The following is a 13,528-nucleotide window of genomic DNA, read 5'->3' on the forward strand; positions in this document are numbered from 1 at the left end:
AAGTGCCATCTTAAAAGCCTGTAGTTCAGCTTGCTGAGCTGTACAGTCTCCGAGTGATTGAGTTTTAGTTACCAAAGGTTTAAATTTTCCTTCGTGCCAATGACCTTTAACAATCCTGCATGCAGCACTGTAGACTTGTTTACCCCAAACTGTGGGTTGTGCTGAGCCGTCTGTATATATATTATACAACCGTAATGTTCCAGAGGTAGAATCTCGATCGGCAGAGGACATTCATATTCATATTGTAGAAATTCTTGTGTTTTTAAGTTAGGATCAAATTCGTATACTATGTCCGGTGCAGCAAGAGAATTAACCTATTGTATCCATCTTGGATGTAAAGCTTTAGCATTGGGGATGCTTGCTCTTGTTACTGCTTCTAGGGCAGTTATTGGTGTAACGATAATTATTCGTTTACCTTGTGCGAGGGCTCTTTCTTTTGCTACAGCAGTGTGAACCGCAGTTAGAATTTTTTCAGTTGAACTGAATTTCATTTCAGCTTGTGTGTACAAATGTGATTTGTAAGCTATTGGTACCGTTTCTCCCTCATTAGAGGTCAGGTATGTGAATCCGCATCTTCCTGGGATGACTCTGATTACAAGGTTGCATTCATTTGCACGTGTTTGCAGTTTTGTTTTAGTTAACATGTCTGTCTGTAATGATCTTAAAATTTCTGTGTGTTTTTGAGTCCAATTAATTGGTTTAAAATCAGGTTTTATCAGTTCGTAGAGAGGTTAAACCCTCTCTGCATAATTTAGAATGTATGCTCTTCCAAAATTCAGGAAAACTAGTATTGATTGTAAGTTTTTCAGCGTTTTTGGAGCTTGGAGTACTGCACACTTCTCTAAGAAGTTGTCTGCTAGGCTTTTGCCTTCACTTGATAATTCATATCCTAAAAATTGGACAGTTAGATTGGCAATTCGTGATTTTTTAAAGTTAAATTTGTACCCTTCAGCTGCGAACCCAAGTATTATGGTGTTCACTCTTTTCAAGTGAGTCTCCAGGTCATCGTCTGTAAGGTAGATGTCATCGACATAGGATAATGCCTCATCATCATACATTTGTAGTAGCTCTGTTACCCTGGCTGAAAATAATCCTGGGCTGTTCTTGAATCCCTGTGGAGACGACAAAATTGTTTTTTGGGTCCCCATGCTGGAGAAAGCGGTCAAATATCTGCTTTCAGGTGCTATGTTTTGACAGAAGAAACCATTTGAAATATCTAATGTTGTTTTATATCTTTAGCGAACAATATTATTCATTAGTGCTGCACTGTGTGAGTTTTGTACTGAAAAGGTTTTACAGCAGGAGTTTAGATGTCTGTAGTCCAAAACTAGACGATATGACTCGTCTGGGTTGGAGACAGGAAACAAAGGATTGTTCATTTGTGAGGTGCATGTTTCAATCACCCCTTGATATTCAAGTTGATCTAAAATTTCTTTTACTTGTTTTTTAACAGGATACTGCCTCTGTGCAGTAGGTTGATTTTTTAACTGGATTTTATGGAGAGGAGAATCCTCATCCCATCCTACAGGATTTTTATATAATGCAGGGGCTTGGGAGGCTGCCCATTTTCTAGCAAGTGTGTATTTTTTATGAATTGGAATGTGATTTGAGAAGGCAGGCATAATCATTTCTCCGCCATGTGGGCACTCCCTGTCAAACTCTGGTGGCCAGTCTTTCCCTGCTAGAAGGATATCACAGCCTTTAGATAGATTCTCCCAAAAGAGACCTTTTATTTTCCTATTTCTATCTCCCTCTATACGCAATGTTATTTCATATAGTTTATGGGGCACGCTCACTTGGGTATCTGCAGTTTCCACTTGAATGTATTCATTCGTGTCCACTGTCTCCAGAAGATTCTTCAGGATCTTGCGAGCTATGCTCACTTCTGCTACGCTGTCTAGCATTGTCTGGGCCCACTCTCCGTTTTTCAGTTGTGTCCTCAAGATTCTCGGCATGTTTTATTTTAATACTGGCTACCTACTTTCTGGGAAATTGTAATTTTTTACTTTGATGAGCAGGTTCCTTGTCTTTGGACTTGACGTGCTCTTCTTTATGTTCTGACCGTTCTCTTCTTTCCGATTTCTTTGATGAAGTCTGAAAAGATCGAGAGGAACGTGTATCAATATCTTGATATCTGTCAGGTTTTCTCAAATTGTCCCTATTTCTAAGGTTGTATCTTTTTTCAGAGGGCTCCCTTTGGGGAGGCTTGCCACCCTCTTCTGGAGATCTATTTCTTCGTTGGGGAGAACTTCTTCTGGACTGAAATTGATTTTCTCTGGAAGTGGTTTGTTTGTTACCCTCCCACTTCTTTTTTCGAGATTTGAGATTATTTTTAATAAAAGTTTTTTCATGATTTTCAATTAGTTGGGGTTTTACTGGTTTACCACCCAAACTATCTCTGCCTAATTCTTCATAGGATTTTTCAATTATTTTAGCAAGCTCAAAAGGTTGGTATGTTATATCTGTCTCCTTCAATTTGTGGCGGATTGCCACAGATGCTGCTTCTCCGTTTATGCCGAGACCTGCTTAAAGTCTTTCAGTAATTTCATACCCAGAGTTAAAGCAGGTTCTGGGCCGTATTCATTTTGAATCTGTCTTAGTACATCTGGTATTACCGCCATAGACAGAACACCATGTGTTTTTGTGTAGATAGAAGCAAAGACTGTGCCCCAAGTGTCACAGTCCTCCACATGTGGTGCGATCCCCATTGGGAGACAGATAGTCAGAATTCTGTGTTTTTCATGAGGGGTAGTATCAGGAAATACTGCCTCTATCTGAGTGATTTTTTGAGCGAACCAGAATGGAATTTGTTCCCGTTTTGCGGGTGTTTTACCAAGACATGATTGTATATTCTGTGGTGTAATCTTGTTTGTGTTCCCCTGTTGAGGGGTGTTTTGTGGAATTTTAATTGCAGGTTGGACTGTTGAAGTCCGCATGACATTTTGAACCAATTGTCTATGAATTTTAATTAGTTGTTTTAGCTGAACTAAAAATTGCTTCACTGTCCGGATGTGGTGTGTAGCTGGCTAGAACCGGCCATGTGTCTCCTGGTCTACCTAGTGGACCGAGCCTGGTAATGTGATTTTGATGTTTTAGGGCGCCATTAAACAAGAGCAGGTGCTCTTGGTATGTTAGTGGAATTTCAACTTCCTCGAAAGGAGAGTATTCCGCTGGAGATTCCGCTATTTTGTAGTAGTGGAACTCATGTGTTACAGCATGTGCTGCTGGAAAATTTATAAAGGAATAGAATCCCTCTGTCTGCCGAAATTCATGTGCCTCTACCACAAATATGACTGTACCACCTCTTGATGATACTCCATTTTCTATAAGTTTTATAGTTATGGTTTTTCTTATATTGACCGGGATGATTATTGCATCATGGTCGTTATCTCGGACAAGTGTGTCGTCCGCTGCGAGTTGAACTGCCAAAGCAGCTCTCACCCTTTCATCCTCACTCTCTGTCATTTTACTGACTGAAAGTTTTGCAGAGCAATTTTTGAGGAAACAAAGATTAGGTGCACAATATTTTGGAACACTGTATCATCAACGTTGATTATACCGTAAACTATTGAGTTCCACAAGTTGCCAATTTAGAAAGCACTCCCCAAAAGGTTTTCAAATGCACTGGGACAGTCTTCGTGCAGCACAAGTAATTTAATCAACACACGCCTTGCCTGACGCGTTTCAGAGTAAGCACTCTTTCTCCATAGGCAGCTTGTAAAACAACGTTCGTTCCGTGAAAACTCCAACTAACAAATTCCCTCTAATTAATCTCCTGCCCAGCTGGGCCTGAAGCAAAGAATCACAGGAGTTGGAGTCATGTTTAAATCCCAAGTGGGTCCGGACACAGAACCTGTAAAATATAAAGTACATATTTTCCTTTTGTTAGCATTGCTTGCACAAACATCAAAAGATTGTCCCAAACTCAAAGCGCCACTTGTAGCTCCAAGGCATCACTCACGCAGAATGTCACTGGATTTGCATAGTATAACTGCAAAGGTGCTATCCCCAACCTGGCAGGCCGTAATACATTGAGTTCCACAAGTTGCCAATTTAGAAAGCACTCCCCACAAGGTTTTCAAATGCACTGGGACAGTCTTCGTGCAGCACAAGTAATTTAATCAACACACGCCTTGCCTGACGCGTTTCAGAGTAAACACTCTTTCCTCAGAGGCAGCATGTAAAACAACGTTTGTTCCGTGAAAACTCCAACTAACAAATTCCCTCTAATTAATCTCCTGCCCAGCTGGGCCTGAAGCAAAGAATCACTGGAGTTGGAGTCATGTTTAAATCCCAAGTGGGTCTGGACACAGAACCTGTAAAATGTAAAGTACATATTTTCCTTCTGTTAGCATTGCTTGCACAAACATCAAAAGATTGTCCCAAACTCAAAGTGCCACTTGTAGCTCCAAGGCGTCACTCACACAGAATATCACTGGATTTGCACAGTATAACTGCAAAGGTGCTATCCCCGACCTGGCAGGCCGTAATACATTGAGTTCCACAAGTTGCCAATTTAGAAAGCACTCCCCACAAGGTTTTCCAATGCACTGAGGCAGTCTTCGTGCAGCACAAGTAATTTAATCAACACACGCCTTGCCTGTCGCGTTTCAGAGTAAACACTCTTTCTTCAGAGGCAGCATGTAAAACAACGTTCGTTCCGTGAAAACTCCAACTAACTAATTCCCTCTAATTAATCTCCTGCCCAGCTGGGCCTGAAGCAAAGAATCACGGGAGTTGGAGTCATGTTTAAATCCCAAATGGGTCCGGACACAGAACCTGTAAAATATAAAGTACATATTTTCCTTTTGTTAGCATTGCTTGCACAAACATCAAAAGATTGTCCCAAACTCAAAGCGCCACTTGTAGCTCCAAAGCGTCACTCACGCAGAATGTCACTGGATTTGCATGGAACTCAATATACCGTAAACTAATACATAGGATTCTCATCCTACTAAATTTCGGCGGATATTAACCTTTCACCCACTCCAGTCTATTGGAGTTTTTACGGGAAAAAGGGGTCTGTGTGAAAAAGCATGACTGAGTTACTCTAGTATCTTGCGTTGGATTATCGCCTTACCAAACGTTGGGCGCCATGTAGTGTAGTTCCTATTTTCCCAGTAGGCTCTGCGCATTGGAATAACATAAACGATAGTTTAGACGTAGGACTGAGGTCGACTAGGTCTCTATTGAATATGTTAGACTTAATTTAGGTTTGCCAGCTAGCTCAGAGGTCACTAGAAACTTTCTCGAATGAACAGGGAGGAGTGAACTTCCCTGATTAGACAAGAAGGGATACAGCTTCTGACAACCGCATAAACATGACAACTTTGCTCCCCCAGAATTAGGAGTATATCTCCAGAGTCATGTGAAAACAATAGATAGCTATTTCACTCAGTCAATCGTGCATACTTAGTTTCACCAGAGTGCAGAGAAATAGAGAGACGGGCGTTTTCAATAAAAGGTGTTATTTATTGAGCAGTCTTCTTTCTCATGGAAGAGAAATGAATTGCCACAATTGCAATACTTGTTATAAAGTAAAGTGCATACAGTAAAAGGAGTATTATGAAATAATACTGTATAAGCAGTGATATTGTTTCTGAGCCATATGATACTTAAAAGGTATAAAATATATACAGTTACATACAATGATAAAAGTTTGACTAAACGTACTCAACTGGTGCTTCTAAATACGCCTACCCCGATGTACCTAACCTAAGCCTAGTACGTGGGAAGGAGTAAGTGAGCTGCAGTTTAAGTTAAGTTAGTTTTTGGCAAGAATCTGACTTGAGAATTCTCTAAGGATCTAATCAGCTCCGTACCTTGGTTTTAGAATGAAGGAGGTCTTGTGTGTCCCTCTCAGGACAAGATCTCCCAGTAACCCGCAAGGGTGACTGGAAACACTGTAGCTGGATTTTCCATGCAGGAGAAAAAGACAGCGTCTTTCTCAGTGCGTCAAATGGGAGGGACGGCTTCCTTCGGCACTCGCATCAGCTGGGCTTCGGATAAGTAGATAGCCTCTCTGCTCCACACCACCGTGTGTTGCTTAAGGCAAACGCTGGTATATTTATACCTGGAAGGTGCCGTGTTGGATGTAAGGTTGGACATAAGACGTCAATTAAGGATGAGACTAAGAACTGGCCATTCTTTCAGTGCTCGCAGGAGTTCTAGGACAAATCAAAACAAAAGCATGGGGAATTCCCAGGTTGCTGGAGGTTTGGTTTGTTGAAAGAACTCGTTCTACTTTCTAGGAGTCTAAGGAAGTAGCCTTGCCGTATTTGGTTTGCATTGGCTATTACTAAATATGGATTTGATTCTTATACCTTTATAAGAGTATGATTTGTTATAACCACTTAAGGGCATACATTGGGAATATTTAATTAGGGTCCTAGATAAGATCACAACAGTTTCACTTTGCTCGCCTGTTTTTTCCAGGTCTTCTGACCTCCATGTAGGTATCCGTATTTTTCATCGGTTTGCTGCTTGGCCTTGTGTCTGATTGCGCAGGTGATCATACCTTTTTGCAAATGCCAGTATTTGACCTTTGTCGTAATCGACTTGGTCGCAATAGAATTTACGCCGTTTTTTAGCTTTGATGTCATCTTCTATTTTTTTCTATTTTGGGTTCCATTTTTGTCATGTCCAACTGAAATTCATCTGGTGTGCAAAGGGTTTTTAATTGTGTTGTCAAATCATCTATTTTAATTGCCAGCCTTTCGCAGTCTTTTCTGGCATATTTAACAAGTGGACCCAACATAATTGTGGAACAGTTGTGGGTGTTTCCCACCCATTCATTTACCAGCTCTGGGTCAGGGTTGTTGAATGTTGGAGTGATAAAAATCCTCAGGCCGCGTGGGACCCTACCCACGTCAATATACTTTTGTAAGGTGGTAGCCTCCCACCGTGTGGTTTGTTCGGACTTGAGGGCTCTCCATAGTTTGTCCCAAATCTGTCTCTTATTTTTAGTGGCAGGTTTATTGGATGCCCCCTCTGTTAGCTCAGTATCCTCATTTGCCGTCTCGGCATCAAATAATCTTGTGGCAGCCTCACTGCGCTTCGCGTTTCTCTGCATTGCAACAACCAGCTCGCCGCCTTCCTCGAAGCCAACAAATCACTCGACCCCTCACAATCTGGCTTCCGAGCCAAACACAGCACTGAGACCGCCCTCATCGCAGCAACAGACGACATTCGAACTCTACTGGACAATGGAGACACAGTCGCCCTCATCCTCCTCGACCTTTCTGCAGCCTTCGACACAGTCTGCCACAGCACCCTTCTACAACGCCTCAGTAACATCGGAATCCAAGGAAAAGCACTGGATTGGATCACCTCGTTCCTCACCGGAAGAACCCAGAGAGTCCGCCTCCCACCATTCAAGTCAGAGGCCACTGAAGTCATCTGCGGTGTACCTCAAGGATCCTCACTCAGTCCCACCCTCTTCAACGTATACATGAGCCCCCTCGCGGCCATCGCCCGCCAACACAACCTCAACATCATCTCTTACGCGGATGACACCCAACTGATCCTTTCTCTCACCAAGGACCCCAGCACCGCCAAAACCAACTTACACGAAGGAATGAAAGAAGTCGCCGAATGGATGAAACAAAGCCGTCTGAAACTGAACTCAGACAAAACAGAAGTCCTCATCTTAGGTACATCCCCCTCTGCATGGGACGACTCCTGGTGGCCGGAAGCCCTCGGAAAAGCACCCATCCCGACAGACCACGCACGGAACCTTGGCGTCATCCTGGATTCTTCACTCTCAATGAACAGACAAGTCAGCGCCGTATCCTCTTCCTGCTTTAACATTCTTCGCATGCTCAGAAAAACATTTCGCTGGATCCCCTCCGAAACAAGAAAAACAGTCACCCACGCTCTTGTCATGAGCCGACTGGACTACGGAAACACCCTCTACGCAGGTACCACCGCTAAACTCCAGAAGAAACTACAACGAATCCAAAACGCCTCAGCCAGGCTTATATTAGACATCCCACGCAACGAACACATCTCTGGTCACCTTAAAGACCTCCACTGGCTACCCGTCAATAAGAGGATCACTTTCCGACTGCTCACCCACGCACACAAATCACTCTACGACATCGGACCAGATTGCCTCAACTCCCGACTGTCCTTCTACACCCCCTCCCGCCAACTTCGCTCTTCCAGCCAAGCCCTCGCCACTGTACCTCGCATCAACAAGACCACCATGGGAGGCAGATCCTTCTCATTCCTGGCTGCCAAAACATGGAACTCACTCCCCGCTTACCTTCGCCTCACCCAGAATCACCTAGCGTTCAGAAAGCAGCTTAAAACGTGGATATTTGACAAATAATCCTCCTTCCCTTCCTAAGCGCCTTGAAACCCTCTGGGTATGTAGTGCGCTATACAAATCTTATGACTTATGACTTATGACTACTTAGTCACAAAGTTTATTGACGCTATTTCTGCATCTCAGCTTGAAGCGGTCTTGGGAAAATCATCTACTTCAAAAGGATCCCAAGGCTCCGTCTACCCTTGCGCTGAAAGGTATTGATAACATACAGCGTCGTGCTTAACTGGTATTTTGTTTGCCTCCTTCCTAGAGTTTTCAGTGCGTTTTCGTTACTCCTGAGACCTTCAGCTCACGTCAAGGGTAAATGCTCCTCTTGATCAGCTGGGCGGACAAAGGCTGATTCAATATTATCCCAACCTGTTTTTCTCTTCAACCCAAGCCTCAAACGACGGTGGGCCATGGCGGGTTAGCAAAACCCATTACATCGATCTTCCATCATTTCCATACAAAACAACGATCCTTGGCACCCAAATGCTTCAAGCAGATTTTAATGCAGCAAATGCACCACTCAAAGCGTTTTGGAAACAAGAGTTCCCTTGTTCGCAAGTGCTGAGGTTGTGGTTCACAGTGATTTAAATAAGCATCACATGACTTGTGACTACAAATGAAAGTGTAAACAGACTTCTTCATTATTACAGAGTAATGCACTAATGTGAATAAAAACACAATATTAATACATACTGGTTTTAAACAAATCATGAGTGCCATTAAACTTCTTCTTAGTGCAATGGTGGAGAAATGAGCATTCAAAACATTGAGAAAGGTGCTGCTGCGTAAACGGGGCAGACTGTGTTCATTTTTTCACATTAACAAAACTTTATTGTTCCCCCTGTGGCTACATGGTCACAGTAGCTAATTTCCCTATCTAGCAGAGTTATAATTCATGATTCATGCATGCACATCAATTACGGCCATAGTGCAAGGTGTTCCCGTCACATTACGTGCTAGAGCGCTTATGCATAATCCTATGCTTGTTTACAAAAAATGCATTTATGCATAGGTATGGATGCGCAACCTGGCCCTCTGCCTCTGACCATAGATCAAAATCCTAAATTCAGTCTCATATTTACTTTATTCAAAGTAAGGTCCTGGCAGGAACAAATCTTAGTTTAAAGACACTGTATTCCGCCAGTGCGCATAAACACCCTGCACTACTGCTAGGTTCAAGGATAGGTGCAGTATTGCCTGTCAGAAACCAAGCATCGTAATCCCAACTGCCTAAACGCCAACCATTGTGATCATTCCGGGGGGATTACGACTACGTAGAAGTGAAACCTAGATGTGATTCACAAAGCCTGCGGTCAGGGTCTTTCCGAATCACATCATAATAGGACCCACAGTAGCTACCGCAGTTAACATGTGTAATTAATGTGTGTGTGTGTGTACTTGTGTGTGTGTGTTTGTGTGTGTGTGGGCGTGTGCGTGTGCGGGTGTGTGTGTGTGTGTGTGTGAGTGTGTGTGTTTAGCAGTTTTATATTGGGTGAACTCAGCCAAAGGGCATTGGAGTACCCAATTACTTCACACAAGGTCAGATTAATTTTATTATAACTGTAGGAGATTAAGTGATTTGCCCAGAACCAAAGGATGTTAAGCCAATGCTGGCACTCAAACATGGTTTATCAGATGCAAAGTTGGCAGCTCTGGGCCTTAAGCCACGTCCATATTTCTCAATTCATGTCTGATAAAGAAGTAGTATGGTTGTGTATGATCACGTATAGTGAACACATTCCCTGTTGAAATAGCTTTGTGAAGCAAAAAGACAGCAGCATACTGGAAGATTCACCTGGAGCCTTACAAGGGAGTACTTGCAAGTAAGGGTTTGTTTGTTTTAAAACTGAATTTAAGTATATTGAGCTAATCATTTTAAAGATTATACATAGACCAGGAATTTTGCACCCACCAAAAATCAGCTTTCGACAAGATTCACATCCCACTGATCTGCAAATACATCTTTATATGAGCTGTTCCATCTATATGCTGTTTTGTCATAGGTGATTTAACAATGTCAAGAAACATATTTTTCCCCCAAACAAATATAAGCCATCTTTATTCAGCTTCTAGCCTCTAATTCTCACCTCAATTTCTCTCAGCTACCACATCAGAGATTGCATGATTCTGTTTTTTTTTAATAAGCTCCTCTACTTCTCCAACTCCTGGTCCCATATTCACTATTGTTTTCCACTACTACCTGGTTTGCATAACTAATAGAAACTCTTAGCTTTTTCATGGCATGTTATTGCAATATTCCATTCATTTGTTCCTCTGAAATATTGTTCTTTTGATTATATGTTATCTGTAACGATCACCGATACCTCTTCTGGTAAGAACAGTGCTATACAAAAAATATACTTAACATGAATATACCAAAAGCAAAAAGTTATGAAATGTCTTTTGCTATGTCGTCTTTAGCTGGGATGGAAGGATTATTTGAGTTTTGACCTGAATGGAAATTGGAGACATCATTTGTTGAAGAAGCAAATGCACTTACCAGTGAAGAAACCTCAAGATGGTCTTATGATCTGTTGTGGAAAGTGCACCTGTGGCAGGGCCCAAAATTATACTCTGGTACATTCTTACATAAGCAGATGACATTGTTTCTTTTTCTGTTACTTTGTGAACTCGCCTACAGGATGTTTTTTTGTTCGTTTTATGAAGATTGTATGCCCTTACTTCAACCAACGTGGTTGACATGCCACCTAGACTATATTGTCGAGGCTGGTTACACTGCTAGATGTGCGGGTGTAGAATGCGTTGCTTTTGTGGGATTCTCTAATACTGCTCTCCACATAATCAGGTCCTTAGCCTATGACTGTGGGGGTGAGGTTGAGAGCATTGGCGCCATTGTGATTTCCCAGGGTTTATATTTGAGGGGGTCGCCACCCGAGTCACCTGGGTGGCTGGAAATGTAGTTGCACATTTACAGCTTTAATATTGAAAACATTTGGACTCTTGAGAGCCCTCCTGCAGGGTTGTGGGGAAGCTTTCTGGGGCATTGTTTTAAGATACATGCCGAGCCAAAGAGTAGGAAAATCCAGGTCAGGAAAATGAAGCAATAAGTGTTTAATGCAGCCACACAGTGCCTGCTCAGGAGCTAAGCTGAGAAGTTGACAACAACTGCCCCTTTGAAGCCAAACTCCAACATTCTAAATGCAGCTGGCAGGTGCTAGATTGTAACACTGGAATTCACAATAAATAAAAGCAAAATACAACACATCCATCTCCTTAAATTAAAATAACACCTGTGGTTAGGCCTGTATGAAATGTAAATTATGCCACTGTAATTTGCATAATTTTGGGGATTTGGTGTTCCGCATTTTACTCAAAATTGCTAAATTACAGCGTGTAACTAACAACAGAGGAGTGACTAAATAAATTGAAAAAAGGATTTAAAGTGAAGTGAAACGTGGAAAAAATAATAATTTTTTATATATTACCCTCACTCACCCAACTATTGGGTGACATGCTTCATCATTGGGTAGTTTTCACCGGACAGGTAAAAGACCTGTCTGGTGTGCTGCGACACCTGCAGTTGCAGTGGAGCTGGATTGAGTAAAAACCAGTGAAAAAAAGTGAACGTGATAAAGTTAAAAAGGTGCGGACACTGATCCAAACCAAACTTTAATGAAGATCAGTGTGAGCATCTACATGTAAAAGATAAGATGAGAAGGACAATGTGGACCTTAAATTTGAGTCGAATTGTCCTAAATCAATAGGTCGACATGTTTCTGCTCTTGAAGGCCAAGTCGGCCGAGCTTTCATCAGGACCAAAAAAAAAAAAAAAACTGGACACTGGGCGGTATGCACTCTCTAAGGCGCACCCTGACCTCAGCGCTGTTTTAAGTGTTACTTAACTCACGGTTCTTAATACCGGTTAGACCTGGAATTCCCCGGTGATAGGGATCTGTGGAAAAAAGAAAGAGAGAAGAACACATATACACACTTCCATTAACGTCATGTGTAAACATCATCCCTTCTCCTATCAATAAAACCACATGCACTCCACTTTGCCAAGCCCCTATACAGAATATAACTCTTTTATTGGGTATTTCTTAGCAGGCAGACATATTCTGACCCCAGAGGGTGCAAATCAGAATAAATCAGTTTATTTGGAGGTATTTTGAGCCCATTAAGCTATCGTTTACCACCCCAAGTAAGTCCAGGAAACCTTAGACAAAGCGGCGTATTTATGTGCTAAATCGCCAAAACAAATTTCATTAGAAAATGAACAAACACGACTTTTATAGCCCAGTGCAAATGGATAACTATGCAGCAGTACACTCACTGTACTGAATGGAGTCGAAACACCCAACAATGTGGACACATTAGCGCTAGCAAAACAAAGGAAGGAAAGGAGTATTTGTAATTACGTGAAACTACAATCCGCCTCACGTCATGGGCACAAGTGGTGGGGGTTACTTCACATCGGAGGGAACTGAAAGAAAGCAGGCAGACATGCCGTCTCAAAATACGATCGCCAACAGTGCCCTTACTAAGTGTATTAAGACAGGCAAATTCAATTGTCGGCGTTTATCTATAACGGCGGCATCCCGTACTTACCAGCGCTCCGATGGCTCCCCGCGTGTGACCTAAAGGGTTCACAACCACTGCCCGAATGTTAGCCAATGCCGAAAGTTGAAACGGCAATATGCGATCGCTCCGGTCACATGGTGTTAGATGGCGAATCACCATGCTTCGCTCTTAGTAGAGCACTTGTGGCCGGAGTTGGAGATTTAAAGGGACAGTCTTTATCTGGTTTCAAAAATAACTTTATCGAGTCCCGCAGTAGGCACAAAAACCCAGTCAAAGTGCACGCAGGAATGGAAAAACAAAGCGTGTGTTGTATGGGTATCAGAACTTAATAGACCCATCCAAAATTATTTTAGAAATTACGCCGAACCAACTGTTATCATTTCAATTGTGCCCTCATGGAAACATATTGTGCAACAACGTGATGCTCTCGATATTTAAATAAAGGGCTCTAAATGACGTTTCAGCAGTGTATTGTTATACCCCCTATTCAGAGCTCATTTACTCAAAAGGCATTGCCACCAGCTGTGGACTTTTTTCTTTATCTCTTTTCTGGATTGAGGCATACCCATTAGTAACAGAGTTGTGATACAGGACAGAGTTGAGATAGCAGATCAGCGATGCATCACTGTGCCCCATGGGATGTTATCATTAAGGCCTCTTAGGTGG

This window comes from Lissotriton vulgaris, chromosome 7, assembly GCF_964263255.1.
Source record: "Lissotriton vulgaris chromosome 7, aLisVul1.2, whole genome shotgun sequence".
Classification (NCBI taxonomy): domain Eukaryota; kingdom Metazoa; phylum Chordata; class Amphibia; order Caudata; family Salamandridae; genus Lissotriton; species Lissotriton vulgaris.